Source organism: Oryctolagus cuniculus, chromosome 11, assembly GCF_964237555.1.
Source record: "Oryctolagus cuniculus chromosome 11, mOryCun1.1, whole genome shotgun sequence".
Lineage (NCBI taxonomy): Eukaryota > Metazoa > Chordata > Mammalia > Lagomorpha > Leporidae > Oryctolagus > Oryctolagus cuniculus.
Window position 1 is genome coordinate 42,722,854 of NC_091442.1, and position 15,520 is coordinate 42,738,373.

Genomic DNA, 15,520 nt, shown 5'->3' on the forward strand with positions numbered 1-15,520 from the left:
TGACCACCATTGTGTCACAGCAGGTTAAGCCTCTGCTTGGGACACTGTCATCCCATATCAGAGCCCTAGCTGCTTTGCTTTCAATCCAGCTCCATGCTAATGCACCTGGGAAGGCAGCAAAAGATGGTCCAAGTACTTGGGCCCCTGCCACCCAAGTGGGAGACCCAGATAGAGTCCCAGGCTCCTACTACAGGCTGGCCAGGCCCTTGCTGTTGCAGCCATTTGGTGAGCACACCGATGCATGGAAGCTCTCTCTGCTTCTCCCTCTGCCACTTTTTCTTTCAGAAAAACAAACAAACCAAAAAAAAAAAAAAATCCCAAAATATGTTAAAAGTTCTTTTTAAAGAAAAAAAATATATAGCATTTATCTGAAATTCAAGTTTAGCTGGGCATCTTGTAGTTGTATTTCCTAAATTTGCTCATCTGGGGAACCTTTTTGATGGGGAGACTGGGGTTGGAAAGCAGCACAGAGGGCCTGCAGGCAAAGGGGAGGCAGAGTGGCCACCTGAGTGGTCTCCCCTGAGGCCCTACTCCAGGGCATAAATTCCTCCTTGGAGTCACCTTGACCTTAAGACATTGTTAAACTCTGTGAGCACAGGCTCACTCTTACTACAAGAAAACGCCCTTTCTTTATGCTTGGGCACCTTCACCCACTGGGGAGCAGGGGCCCGCAGACTACAGGACAAAATGTTTATATCTTGTGTGGTGCACCCTAGAAGCAGAGCCTGAGACTGGGTGCTCCTGGCTCAGAGAGGGAAGCAGGAGGGGGAAGCAGGAGAGGGAGCTGTGTCAGGTGGACGACCTTTAGTCTGATCCCAAGGTTCCAGAGAGCTGGTCCCACCTTAAGACTAGGGATCTGTTTTGGGACTTGCATACCTATAGGTCATTAGCCTTAGGCAAGGGGTTGGCCTCCAACCTCCCAGATGACTCCAGGTGTGGCAGCTTGTATCGCCACAATGAGGGACAATTGCAACACCAGCCGCAGCTGGGCTGGGCACTGTGGCTGGCCAAGGGGACATGGGTGTGGCACCGATAGCCCCTACCACCTCTGTCTCTTCAAACAGGCAGCTTCTGGGCAGGCTGCTCGGCTCTGGGATGCAGTCTCCTTAGGGACGCTCTACCCCTCCCCCGTCCTCCCTAAGGACTGATGCAGCTGTAGGAGAGTGGGTGAGGGCAGGCCCTTGCTGTGTCTTCTTGCAGGCTGCCCAGCCCCTCTGCTCTGTGGAGGATATGTTGGTGGCCGCTGCTGGAGCCTGCGGCCTGGTCATCTCTCTGTGGGTGAAAGGTTCCCACTCTTTACCCTGACTCCAGGCTGTGGCTCCCCTGTCAGCGCTTGAGGGATCTTCCACCTCATCCTGGCCTGGACATGTGAACACCTTGCTGCTCAAAGCCAAGGGCACCCCTCAGGCTCGTCGGACTCGCCACCATTCGTGGCACTGCCCCGGAACTCTTTGGACATGGCCCGTTCTTGGCATCACCCCCTAAGCCCCGGGAAGCAGGCCCGTGCTTCCTGTGCACCATTCCCACAGCCCGGCCAACATTGCAGTCTCAGCCTCTGGAATCTAACACATTTGCCCACCGCCCAGTGTTTGTCCACAGAGCAGAGGTCCAGTCCCTGCCCCTACGACCTGCTTCCCAAACATTATTTTCTTCTGCCTTCCCTGGGAGGGTGGTGCGGACACAGGACAGGGAACATGGACCTCCTGCCCCTTTCTTCTGCAGAAACCCCTCCTTCCCAAGTCAGCATTGCCTCTAGGACTGTAATGACAAAAACAAGCGGACTCGAACCACTGTACTTGGGAGCAGCCTTTGGCATGGTGGTGAAGACCGCCTGTATACACATCACAGTGCCTAGGTTTGAGTCCCAGCTCCCTCCCGATTGATCCCAGTTCCTGCTGTTGCACACTCTGAGAGATGATGCCTCCTGTAGGTGGGTCTCTACCACCCACGTGGAAGATCTGGCTTGAGTTCCCAGCTCCTGGCTTCTGCCTGGACCAGGGCATTTCAGGGATTTGAGGAGTGAATCAGCAGGTGGGAGCTCGCTCTTTCTCTCTGTCTCTCTCTCTGACTCTCTACCTCTCAATAAATAAGCCAATATCCATTTAAAAAATAACCACACTCTACTTACAAGCGAGTATAAATTCAGAGGTTTAAAAGCCAATCCATTTACAGTCCGCACATGTTCCTAGCAGTATTACTCCAAACAGCCAAAAGGAGTCCATTGATGAGTGACTGGCTAAGTAAGACGTGACTGGCCCTCAACATCTGTGCATTCAAACAATCATGCATTAAAAAGTTTTTAAAATTTGCAGCAGTACTGAATAAATTCAGACTTTTGGGTCAGTATTCCCCAAACAATGTGATATAACAGCTATTTACATATCATTTACCTTGTATCCAGTATTTTTTTTTAATATTTATTTATTTGCTTGAGAGGCATAGTTATAGACAGAGAGAGGTCTTCCATTCGATGGTTCACTCCCCAAGTGGCCACAACAGCCGGTGCTGAGCTGATCTGAAGCCAGGAGCCAGGTGCTTTTTCCGGGTCTCCCACGTGGGTGCAGGGGACCAAGGACTTGGACCATCTTCCACTGCTTTCCCAGGCCATAGCAGAGAGCTGGATCGGAAGTGGAGCAGCCAGGACTCGAACCGGTACCCATATGAGATGCCGGCGCCACAGCACCACCCCCTTGTATCAGGTATTATAAGTCATTTAGAGATGGGAGTATGTGGGTAGGTTGGATGCAAATACAGTTAATATAAGGGATGTGAGCATCTTCAGATTTTAGTGTCTGTGGGGCATCCTGGAACCAGTCCGCCATGGATACAGAGAGACGACTGTGTAAACATGAAGTGGAATATTACTCAGTCTTAAAGAATGCATGCCCTGTGCTGCAACATGAGCGAACACTGAGGACACTATGTAAGGGCAATCAGCCAGTCACTGAAAGACACATACTGTCTGATTCCACTTACATGAGGTGGCAGCCCACTCCACTGTCATGGAGACAGACAATAGCATGGAGTTACCAGAGGCCTGGAGGTGGGGGCATGGAGGGGTTTACTGGGTGTGAAAGCGTTCTGGAAGTCGGTGGCACAGTTGCATGCATGCACTTAGCACAGTTAAGCTGTACACATTAAAGTGGTTAAGGTGGAGACTTTTGAGCTGTGCATTTTGCCACAATGAAAAGTAAAAGGATGGCCGGCACCGCGGCTCACTTGGCTAATACTCCGCCTGCGGCTCCAGCACCCCAGGTTCTAGTCCCAGTCAGGGCGCCGGGTTCTGATCCGGTTGCTCCTCTTCCAGTCAAGCTCTCTGCTGTGGCCCGGGAAGGCAGTGGAGGATGGCCCAAGTGCTTGGGCCCTGCACCTGCATGGGAGACCAGGAGGAAGCACCTGGCTCCTGGCTTCAGATCAGCGCAGTGCGCCAGCCGTAGCAGCCATTTGGGGGGTGAACCAACGGAAAAGGAAGACCTTTCTCTCTGTCTCTCTGTTTCTCTCACTGTCTAACTCTGCCTGTCAAAAAAAAAAAAAAAAAAAAGTGAAAGGTGACAAAAAGGACATCAGAGCCAAACATGCCTTGACCATGGAGGGCAAACACATACACGCATCTGTTCTTTGTAGAGCTTATTATAGATCAGCTCCCAACCTCTTGTAGGCAACAGAAGCTACAAAGGAAAGGGAACACAAGGATACTTCCAAATACTGTGGGGAAAACGGAACTAAAAGATGTATTTCTTTCCATGCAAAACATTTTTGAGATCAATGCATAGTTTGTTGATAATATGCCTTTTACTATGATAATATGCATGTATCATTGTTTTTAAAAAGATTTATTTATCTGAAAGGCAGCATTAGAGAAAGAGAGGGGAAGAGACAGAGAAAGATCTCCATCCACTGGTTCATTTCCCAACTCTTCGAAATAGGGACCAGCACTGTGGCGTAGCAGTGCAGTGACCTGGGCTGGGCCAGGCTGAAGCCAGGTGGAGCCAAGATCTCCATCCAGATAGCAACCTGCATTCACATGGGCTGCAGCCATGGCAGGTGATGGCTTAACCCTCTGTGCCACAATGTCCAGCCCCACCAATATGCATGTGTTGTAAGGGGACATTCCCAAAGGGAAGGGCTTTCTCTTCCAGGGGGTCAGGACGCAAGGTCAACTTCATGGACTCCAAACTGTGCTCTGAGGACAATATGGGTCTGATAGCCTAGATTTCAAACATTTTTTGCACCCAAGTATACTTATCTTTTAATGCGATTTCCCATGAACATTGTGAAGTTGCCTGCTATCTTTATGAAGGAAAGATGCAACCAGGAACTGTCCTGGCTAGAATCACCATCCAGACAAGGACATCCAGCCTACGTAGGATTTTACACAAAGGGGCCGATACATTGGGAAAGGGGTCTGGGAATCTCGGATCAGCACGGTGGAATGTGGGCCGGCTGGGGAGCCAGCAGCTTCCCGGGTGGGGAGCTGCAAGGTGACCTTGGCCTCAGGCACAGTGGTCTCGTGCGAAGACCGGCAAAACCTGCTGGGGCCCAAAGTCTGGGGGGAATTTGGATTTTTATTCATCTATTTATTTATTTTTACTTTTAGAAAGGCAACATGGTGCCTGTTTTGTATGTTACAGACATTCCCAGTGGAGCCTAGCTAAGCTCCCTGTAAACAAATCCATTAATATTCCTGGGGCAAAATGTATACATATTCAGACTACGTGGTATAATAAAGACTATAAATAGGCTCCTGTCAGTTCAGGCCAGGTTTGGCTGCCAAATAAGGCTCCTCCTCCCACCTGCCCCAAGCCAATGCAACAACATATGAAGGAGCAGAGGATTGAAGGAACTTGTTGTCATCGTAGAAGTGGACCAGAGGGCAGGGAAGGGAAGTCTACCTTTCTTTTTGAAAGATGACCCTCAATGGTCAAGGAAACTTACTTCTTCTCTTCCCAATGCCTAGGCCATGGGACCATCTTACCCCAGGCATCTAGGTGCATGGGGATGCTTTTGTGTCTAGCACGGTGCTTGAGGCACAGTGTATGCTCCGTGAAAAATTGTTGAGTGGGTGAGCAAGTGAGTGACTACTGGGGCTCTACTCCTTAGGACCATTTGGTACAAATAGGACAATCGCATGGGGACAGTGTTGTGGTGTAGCAGGTTAAGCTGCCGCCTGTGACACCAGCATCCCATAAGGGTGCCTGGCTGCTCTACTTACTTTTTTTTTTTTTTTTTGACTTGCGGAGTTAGACAGTGAGAGAGAGAGAGACAGACAGAGAGAAAGGTCTTCCTTTTTCCATTGGTTCACCCCCCAAGTGGCCACTACGGCGCGTTATGGCCGGTGCGGTGCACCGATCTGAAGCCAGGAGCCAGGTGCTTCCTCCTGGTCTCCCATGCGGGTGCAGGGCCCAAGGACTTGGGCCATCCTCCACTGCACTCCCGGGCCACAGCAGAGAGCTTGACTGGAAGAGGAGCAACCGAGACAAAACCGGCGCCCCAACCAGGACTAGAACCCGGGGTGCCAGTGCCACAGGTGGAAGATTAGCCTAGTGAGCCGCAGCACAGGCCCTGGCTGCTCTACTTTCAATCAGCTCCCTGCTAATGCACCTGGGAAAACAGCTGAAGATGGCCCAGGTGCTTGGGCCCCTGAACCTGCGTGGGAGACCCAGATGAAGCTCCTGGCTCCGGGCTTTGGCCTGGCCCAGGTCTAGCTGTTGTGGCTATTTGGGGAGTGGACCAGTAGATGGGAGATTCTCTCTTTCTGCTTTTCAAATAAATGAACAAATAAATAAATCTTTTAAAAGGGAAGGGACGGCCAGTGCTGCAGCTCAATAGGCTAATCCTCCACCTGTGGTGCCGGCACACAGGGTTCTAGTCCCGGTCGGGGCGTCGGATTCTGTCCTGGTTGCTCCTCTTCCAGTCCAGCTCTCTGCTGTGGCCCGGGAATACAGTGGAGGATGGCCCAAGTCCTTGGGCCCTGCACCCGCATGGGAGACCAGGAGAAACACCTGGCTCCTGGCTTCGGATCAGCACGGTGCGCCGGCCACAGCGCACCGGCAGCAGCAGCCATTGAGGGGTGAACCAACAGCAAAAGGAAGACCTTTCTCTCTCTCTCTCTCTCTGTCCATTCTGTTCTGCCTGTCAAAAAAAAAAAAAAAAAAAAAAAAAAGGGAGGGGGACAATCCTTAGACTGAATTAAGCAAGAACATCTCTTTTGTTATGTTGCTTAACCTGTAAAGCCCAAGGTGGTTGCCTTCAGGCAGGGCTAGACCTAGGCATGCAAATGATTACTGGGGATCCACCCCCTTCCTTCTCAAGTGGGGCAAAGATGGTCATGGCAGGCTCAGGTCCCACCAACTAAGCCATCCTCACAGGGGAAGCCGCTCCTGGGGCATGAGACGGTGAGCGGAGGTCATTTACCAGCTGCGGGATCCTGGGTGCACCCTGGAAGGCAGCTCTGGAGTTGACTGCACACAGTGAGTCCAAGAGCTTCCATCTGGAGATGCATTTATCCTTCCAGGGGCTCCTTTTTAGTCTTTCTCCCTGAAGGGCTGGTCCTTTAGGGAGAAGCTGTAAGTTTAGGAGTAGGGACAGAGGTGCAAGGAGCCAAGAAAGCAGAACTGACAATCGGACAATGATCCTTCTGATCCCAGCGGGTGGGCAGTGTATGTGCATGGGCAGCGCGTGCGTATGGGCAGTATGTGCACACGGGCAGTGTGAAATGGGCAGTGTGTGAGCATGGGCAGTGTGAACACGGGCAGTGTGTGAACATGGGCAGTGTGAACATGGACAGTGTGAACATGGGCAGTGTGTGAACATGGGCAGTGTGTGAGCATGGGCAGTGTGAGCATGGGCAGTGTGTGAACATGGGCAGTGTGAACATGGGCAGTGTGAACACGGGCAGTGTGAACACGGGCAGTGTGTGAACATGGACAGTGTGAACACAGGCAGTGTGTGAACATGGGCAGTGTGAACATGGGCAGTGTGAACATGGGCAGTGTGAACACGGGCAGTGTGTGAACATGGGCAGTGTGAACATGGACAGTGTGAACATGGGCAGTGTGTGAGCACAGGCAGTGTGTGAACATGGGCAATGTGTGCGCACGGGCAGTGCGTGTGTATGGGCAGTATGTGCGCACGGGCAGTGTGAAATGGGCAGTGTGTGAGCATGGGCAGTGTGTGAACACGGGCAGTGTGAACATGGGCAGTGTGAACACAGGCAGTGTGAACACGGGCAGTGTGAACATGGGCACTGTGTGAACATGGGCAGTGTATGAACATGGGCAGTGTGAACATGGACATTGTGAACATGGGCAGTGTGTGAGCACAGGCAGTGTGTGAACATGGGCAGTGTGAACACAGGCAGTGTGTGAACACGGGCAGTGTGAACATGGGCAGTGTGAACGCAGGCAGTGTGTGAGCGTGGGCAGTGTGTGAACATGGGCAGTGTGTGAGCACGGGCAGTGTGTGAACATGGGCAGTGTGAACACGGGCAGTGTGTGAACATGGGCAGTGTGAACACGGGCAGTGTGTGAGCATGGGCACTGTGTGAACATGGGCAGTGTGTGAGCACGGGCAGTGTGAACATGGGCAGTGTGTGAGCACAGGCAGTGTGTGAGCACAGGCAGTGTGCGCACGGGCAGTGTGAACACAGGCACAGTGTGAACATGGGCAGTGTGTGAGCGTGGGCAGTGTGAGCATGGGCAGTGTGGTAGTATGGCCGCTGCCTCCAGGCTGGCCCCCTCGGAATAGCTCTTCCACTGTCCCCACAGGGGAGACCCGGGGCCCTTCAGGCCCCAGCAGGAACAATCCTGAGATCACCCCGTACCCTTGTTGTTAGAAGCTGCAGTGTCTTAAGGGCGTATGAATGGATCCTGGATTTTCCTGTGCACCTCTTTGGTTCAGGAGATGTTTACATTCCTTGTATCATGGAGGATTAATTGTGTGGTAACACAGCTTTCACTAAAGCCTGTGGGTACTTTGGGTAGTGAATTTAAGTTTTAGAATAACCATTGTGCAAAAGAAGCAAATATCGCTACAAAGTAAGAGGTGTTCCTTCATTCTCATTTCCGTACAATCAGAATATTTAGCCCAGAGCTTCCTGATAGACTGAGGGAAAAGGGAAATAGGATATTTAAAACTTCTTTTTGTCATTAAGATATACTAATTTTGAAAGTTTTCTTTTTCTTGGAATTAAAATGCCAAAAGAAATATATCGTGTGGGAGATTTTAAAGAGCAAAATGTGAGTCATGGTGTTCTCAATGTTACTATAGATGCAGAATTTTCCCTTTCTGATGTTTCTTGTTACCTCTCTCAAAAAAGGGGTGAGAAGGGGCCGACACTGCGGCATAGCAGGTACAGCCACTGCCCGCAGTGCTGGCATCCCATATGGATACCAGTTCAGGTATCTGCTCTGCTTCTGATCCAGCTCCCTGCTAATGCACCTGGGAAAGCAGTAGAAGATGGCCCAAGTGCTTGGGTTCCTGCACTCATGTGGTGACCTGGAAGAAGCTCCTGGCTCCTGGCTTTGGCCTGGCCCTTCCCTCTTTGCAGTCATCTAGAGAATGAACCAACAGGTGGATGATCTTTCTGTCTTTGCTTCTCCGTTTCTCTCTCTGACTTTCAAATAAATAAATCTTTTTTTAAAAAGTGGGGGAGGGGGGCAGGGAGGAAAACATGAAGTTTAAGGTTTTTTTGTTTGTTTGTTTGTTTGTTTTTGACAGGCAGAGTGGACAGTGAGAGAGAGAGAGAAAGGTCTTCCTTTGCCGTTGGTTCACCCTCCAATGGCCGCCGTGGCCGGCGTACCACGCTGATCCGAAGCCAGGAGCCAGGTGCTTATCCTGGTATCCCATGGGGTGCAGGGCCCAAGGACTTGGGCCATCCTCCACTGCACTCCCGGGCCATAGCAGAGAGTTGGCCTGGAAGAGGGGCAACCGGGACAGAATCCGGCACCCCGCCCGGGACTAGAACCAGGTGTGCCGGCGCCGCTAGGCGGAGGATTAGCCTGTTGAGCAGTGGCCCCGGCCAAAGTTTAAGTTTTAACATCTCAGTTCCCTAGGCTGAGCAGCATCACACATGCCCAAACATAAAGCAAACTTGAAGGTCAAGTAGCCCTGGGACAAGTATTTGGCTTCATGGTTAGGATGCTGGTTAGGGGTAACTGAGGTTTTTTTTTTTCTGGCTCCAGTTCCTGATTCCAGCCTCCCGCCTATGTGCGCCCAGGGAGGCAATGATGACTCAAGTAGTTGGATTCTTGCCACTCATGTAGGAGACATGGATTGAGTTCCTGGCTCCTGGCTTCTGGCCCCAGCTGTTGTGAGTATCTGGGAAGTGAACCAGTGAGTGGGAGCTCTTTCTCTCTCTAAAACAAAAGCAAATAAACAAAAACAGTAACCCTCATTTTCTCTATTGTCTCCCAAATGGATTTTGGCCATTTGAATATATGAGCTTATTTTTTTTAAAGATCTTATTTATTTGAAAGTCAGAGTTACAAGAGAGGGAGAGACATACAGAGAAAGAGACCATCCATCCGCTGGTTCACTACTCAAATGGCTGCAACAGCTGGGACTGGGCGAGGCTGAAATCAGAAGCCAGGAACTCCATCCTAGTCTCCCACTCCAGTGGCAGGTGCCTAAGTGTTTGGGCCATCTTTTGCTGCCTTCCCAAGTACAGTTGCAGGGAGCTGGATTGGAAGTGCAGCAGCCAGGACTGGAACCGGAGTGCATGGAGGCCACTGGCTTCTCAGGTAGAGGCTTACCCACTGCACCACGATGCCAGCACCTGACCATGTGCATTTTAAGACATACAGATTAAAAAAAAATGTTTTATAAGTTAAGCACATACATTTAAAATCACCTATAATATAGTAAAGTAATCTATTTATAAATATTGCCCTTTTCCCATTCATATTTCAAGAAAACAATGGCATTTGTGTTATCCCACACAGTAGTCAGAGAGTAACAGCTTCATTTGTGTGTGTGTGTGTGTTTTTTTAAAGATTTATTTTTGTTTATTTGAAAGTCAGAGTTACACAGAGAGAGGAGAGGCAGGAGTGAATGCTTGTTCACTCCCCAGTTGGCTGCAACAGCTGGAGCTGCGCCGATCCCAAGCCAGGAGCCAGGAGCTTTTTTCCAGGTCTCCCACACGGGTGCAGGGCCCAAGGACCTGCACCATCTTCTACTGCTTTCCCAGGCCACAGCAGAGAGCTGGATCAAAAGTGGAGCAGCCAGGACTCGAACCAGTGCCCATATGGGATGCCGGCACTGCAGGCGGCTGCTTTACCTGCTATACCACAGTGCTGGCCCCACAGCTTCACTTGTTAAGAGATGTCACTTTTTGAATTTGCACATAATGTCCCCACTAGAAATGTTATTCCTAACCCCAAACACCCATTTTTTTGTTCTTAGAGATTTAATTTATTTATTTGAAATAAGAGAGAGAGAGAGAGAGAGAATATCTTTCATTGCTGGCTCATTCCCCAAAAGGCCACAATTGCCAGGGCTGGGTCAGGACAAAGCCAGGAGCTTCTTCCAGATCTCCCATGTGGGACAAACACCCATTCTTTTTTTCTTTTTTCTTTTTCTTTTTTTCTTTTTTTTGAAGGCAGTTACAGCGAGGAAGAGGCAGAGAGAGAGAGAGAGGTCTTCCATCCACGGGTTCACTCCCCAGATGGCCACAATGGCCGGAGCTGGGCAGATCTGAAACCAGGAACCAGGAGATTTTTCTGGGCCTCCCATGTGGGTGCAGGGGCCCAATCTTCTACTGCTTTCCCAGGCCATAGCAGAGAGCTGGATCAGAAGTGGAGCAGCTGGGACTTGAACTGGCGCCCATATAGGATGCTGGCACTGCAGACCGGAGCTTTAGCCCACTGAGCCACAGTGCCAGCCCCCAAGCACCCATTTTTATGTCCTCCTGTCCTCACTCTGTTTATCTGAAAGGCACGTATTTATAACCAGCTTCTCATAAAGACTTAGCAGAAAACATTTTTTTTTTACTTTAAAATGACTTTTAAAGGCTGTCAAACAACAGAGTTTGGGAGGCCGTTCCTTTAGGAATCGTGATGAAATTATATTGACTCATTTATTCCTTACTTAAATAGGTATCTCTGTGAGCATCTCAAACCAGAATTGATTGAGGTCACTTCCCCACCAGCACGGCTTCCCTGAGCTGTACTTTGTGGTTCAAAGCCAAGTAATTGAGAGAACACCCTGTAATACAAGACCCTCTTACCGGATGGGGTTATGTTGAGGCATTTGCCACACTTCTGACATCCAGGAGGCTGAGTGCTTAGGCTGATGAGAACACAGCCAGCCTTGAGGCTCACCTGAGAGGGGTGATCCTTTGCTAGGTGCACGGTCTTGAGCAAGTTGCTTAACTTCTCGGACTCACTTGTTTTGATGGGGGAAAGGAAGTGTTTAGGTTAGATCAGGAAGGGCTGGGGAGCACAGGGGTGCAGTGCAGATGGTTGTTCCCTGTAAGGTGGGGGACTTCTGGCATCTTTACCTCATTCCCAAGTCAACAGAGGAACTCTGCTTTGATCTATTTTATATAAATGGATTGCAGGTAAAACTTCCTTTGAAGTAAAGATCCCCCCCATCTTTTTTTTTTTTTTTTAATTTTGGGGGAAAAGAGCAGGTTATTATGGAGCTTGCCTTCTCTGAAGTTTTCTGACTTCAAAGCCATCAGGGTCATTGTTAAGTCTTCCTATGGATGGGTAATGAGGATAGGATGCACCTGGGGCTGGGGGATGAGCGAGACACTGCCTGGCAGCTGGGGGACCTGCACCACAAGGTGACAAAGACCATGCAGGTCCCACCAGAAAGTCCCTCTTGGCTGGAATCCCATCACCCTAGCAAACCTGCTCAGAATGTGTGAGAAAGAAGCAAATGACACAGACACAATGGCTCTCAAACTTTGCAACATTTTGCAGTCACTCAGGGAGTTTAGAAAATTCTGATATCCTGACCATACTCCGTGGTAATTAAATCCCTCTCTGGAGGAGGCATCCAAGCACCAGCCATTTGTACATCTCCCCACAAGAGTCTAGTGCATTGTCAAATTTAAGAATAAGTGGCATTAGTGCAGCGTCTTGGAAAACAGTGTGATGGCTGCTTCAAAAATTCAAACCAGAAGTTGCAGATGAGCTGGCTACTCCACTGTTGGGTTGATACCCCGAGAACTGCAAGCTGGGTCTTGGATTTGCACATCTGTATTCACAACAGTCAAGGTGGGAGCAAGTCCAGTTGCCAATCAAACGAAACAAACAAAATGTGGTAGAATTCTGGCATTGAAAAGGAAGGAAATCCTGATACAGCGAACAATGGGTGAACCTGCAGGACATGATGCTACAAGAAGCCAGCCAGACACAAAGGGACACACACTGAATGAAGCCTCTTTTGAGATGCGCCTGGGGTAGTCAGATTCACAGAGATGGAAAGCAGCAGTCTGAGAGGAGCTGCTGTGATGGATAGAGTTTCTGTTGGCACCAAGAGTCTGGAGATTGGCTGCACCACCACGTGAATGTACTTAACCCATTGCACGTGAACTTAGCAATGGTCAAGATGGCAAATTGTATTTGACCACAATTAATAAAATCACACGGAAAGAGAAGTGGTGCCACCAGTGACTTATGTCTGAAGAGGTGGCCTGTGGACCAGGAGCTGGTTAGACATGCAGCGGCTGAGCTCATCCCAGACCTGTGGCGTCAGAGCCTGCGTTTTTAAAAATGTTTTTTAAAAGATGGAGTGATATGTAGAGAGATATCTTCCATCTAGATCTTCCATCTTCTGCTTCATTCCCCAAATGCCTGCATCAGCCTGGGCTGGACCAGGCCAAAGCCAGGAGCCAGGAAATCCAACTGGGTCTCCCATATGGGTGGCAGGAACTCAAGTACTTGGGCCATCGTCTGCTGCCTCCCAGGCGCATTAGCAGGAAGCTGGATGGGAAGCAGAAGTGGGACTTGAGCCAGACACTTTGATATGGGACACCTGTCAGGGCTTAACCTCCTGTACCACGACACTCACACCAGATCCTGCATTATTTTTTTAAAAAGAGACCTGTACCTACACCTGCTAAACTTTGAGAAGCGTTCGCTGTAATAGACAGAACATACTGAGTTTCTGGCTCCTGGCTTTGGCCTGGCCTGATTCTCTCTCTCTACCTTTCAAATAAACTTTTCCCAAGCAGTTGGGTTTAGAAGACATGGGAGTCTGTTGCTGGCCTGCCCAGAATCCATTTCCTCTCTTCCTACTTCTTTCAGGCTGAACAGTCCCCTGAGGAGTCATGTGCTTCCGGGAAGGCTGACTCCGTCCACTCCGCCACGCCGGTCTCACTGCCCCACCAGGCACTGGATTACAGGTGGGCTTCTTGCCTGGTTCTTGCCCATGACACCACAAGGAGTTCTGCTGCAGAACTTGCAAGGCATCTTGCTTCTTAAGGACGCCCACGAAGAAATGACTTCTCTTCCTCGGGACACTCTCGTGTCAGAATAGGATCGAAGCCAATTGTGCAGGTATCGTGGGACCTTGGGGGTAGCCAGCCTCGTCCTTGATAACACAGAGCCCCAAAATCCCGAGTCCTTCTCATTGCAAAGCTTCTGCTAGGTGAGATGAGCAGGTTAGCTGTGTTGTTTGACCAAGTGAGTCAGGATTTTCTTTTCTTTTCTTTTCTTTTCTTTTTTTTTTTTTTTTTTTTTTTTTTTTTTTTTTTTTTGACAGGCAGAGTTAGAGAGAGAGACAGAGAGAAAGGTCTTCCTTTTTCTGTTGGTTTACCCCCCAAGTGGTTGCTATGGCCGGGGCACTGCGCCGATCCAAAGCCAGGAGCCGGGTGCTTCCTCCTGGTCTCCCATACGGGTGCACGGACCAAGGGCCTGGGCCATCCTCCACTGCCTTCCCGGGCCACGGCAGAGAGCTGGACTGGAAGAGGAGCAACCGGGACAGAATCCAGCGCCCCAACCGGGACTAGAACCTGGGGTGCCGGCACCACATCAGAGGATTAGCCTAGTGAGCCGCGGCGCCGGCTGTGAGTCAGGATTTTCTAGAACTTGCTGGCCAGTTCTTGGTTGTGGGGGCCATCCTGTGCATTGTGGGATATTCAGCAGCCTCGAAATGCCAGTGCACCGTCCCTCCGCTCAAGCTGGGACAACTGTCTCCAGACATTGCCAAAGCTTCCCTGGGGAGCCTCATTGCCCCGAGCTGGGAGCCACTGTTGCAGCCCAGCTTATCCCGAGAAAGGCACAGCCTTCTTATACTGGTGGCTGCTGCTGCCGCAGGGCCTTAGCCACGTAAGAAATCACTGCCTGACTGGCCCAACCCCCACCCCCACCCCAGGTGTTTCAAGGATCCCAGTTGGATGAGATGTGTGAGAAAAAGCACACACACACACACACACACACACACACAAGGTGTTACCAGTCAGGTCCCGCCTTTGATGCTGCTGGCGCCCTGATAACAATGTTGTATTTTCCATTTTTTTTTTTCTCAGAAGGTTTCATAGGCAGAGAGGTTTAACTTAACAGGTGGCCACCAAGGGGAGCAAGTGGAATTTTCCCTCAGCAGAGCTTGGTGTGGGCTGTGGGATCGCTGGGTGATTCCTTGCTCAGGAGTCCTGGACTTTTACCAGGGTCCCGGTGGTCATCCCAGAAGGCCACGGGCATTGAGAAGTCCCGCAGTTAGCACTGGCATTAAACACTGTTTTGTGTTTAGGAAACGTGTCTTCAAACTGAACTCAGAGACGGATGTCCCACATATCACAGCTCATACCCCCTTGTGTATTGGAGCCCCCAGAGTCAGGGACATGGACAAGTTCTCTCGTCTTGTTTCCCTCCTAGAATCACAGAACACATGAAGCCCCCTTGCCTTAAGAGACCCCTGACTGCTCAACTCCGTGCCTTCGCGTCCATCTTTGCTCGCAGACTTCCTTCCTCTGGAGCGTGACCAATCATCCCCTGTGCAAGAAGACTCACGAGAGGAGCTCAGGCCTGCAAGCACAGGTCTGGAGGAGGGTAGGGGTGGCCGGGACAGGAGAGGGGGCAGGTGCTGTGCAAGGGAGGCAGGGAGCGCATCCATTCATTGATGTCATCGGCACTTCATGGGGCACTGGGCCTGGGCTGGAGGGCAAAAGTGGCCCTTGAGGGTGTCACTGTCTCCTGGGAATATCAGAGGACTTCAAAAAACTCCTGGAAATGGGTGTTCTTTAATTCAAGAGCGTCAGGGACAGCGAGCGAGCAAGTGGGCGCTTCCATCTTAGAAACCAGATGAGGCATCTGCTCAGAGCTCTCCCTTTTCCTTCTTTCTGGGTGCAGTTGTTGGAGCGTAGGAGTGCAGGAGCAGCTATTCTATCACCATGAGGGGAACTGAGAATCCCAGACACCTGGAGCTGGACCTGGGTGATACCATACCCACCCTCTCCCCTGGACTTTTGAGTTATATAATGCCTTTCCTAATATCAGAGCTGGTTTAAAGAGTTTTCTCTTACTTGCAACCAGACATCCAACTGTTACAGAACATGGCAACTATTTAAAATAAA

At 50.3% G+C, this 15,520-nt stretch overlaps 1 protein-coding gene across 1 annotated transcript in view; it reads left to right on the plus strand.

Annotated features, from left to right (window-relative positions):
* The window catches only part of BANF2 (BANF family member 2), a 38,248-nt gene that overhangs the window by 13,012 nt on the left and 9,716 nt on the right, over positions 1–15,520 (plus strand). The window contains exons 2-3 of the mRNA XM_051845365.2: positions 13,254–13,505; positions 14,823–14,984. The gene's annotated coding sequence lies outside the window, so the exon portion shown is untranslated. The remainder of the gene's footprint in view (positions 1–13,253; positions 13,506–14,822; positions 14,985–15,520) is intronic.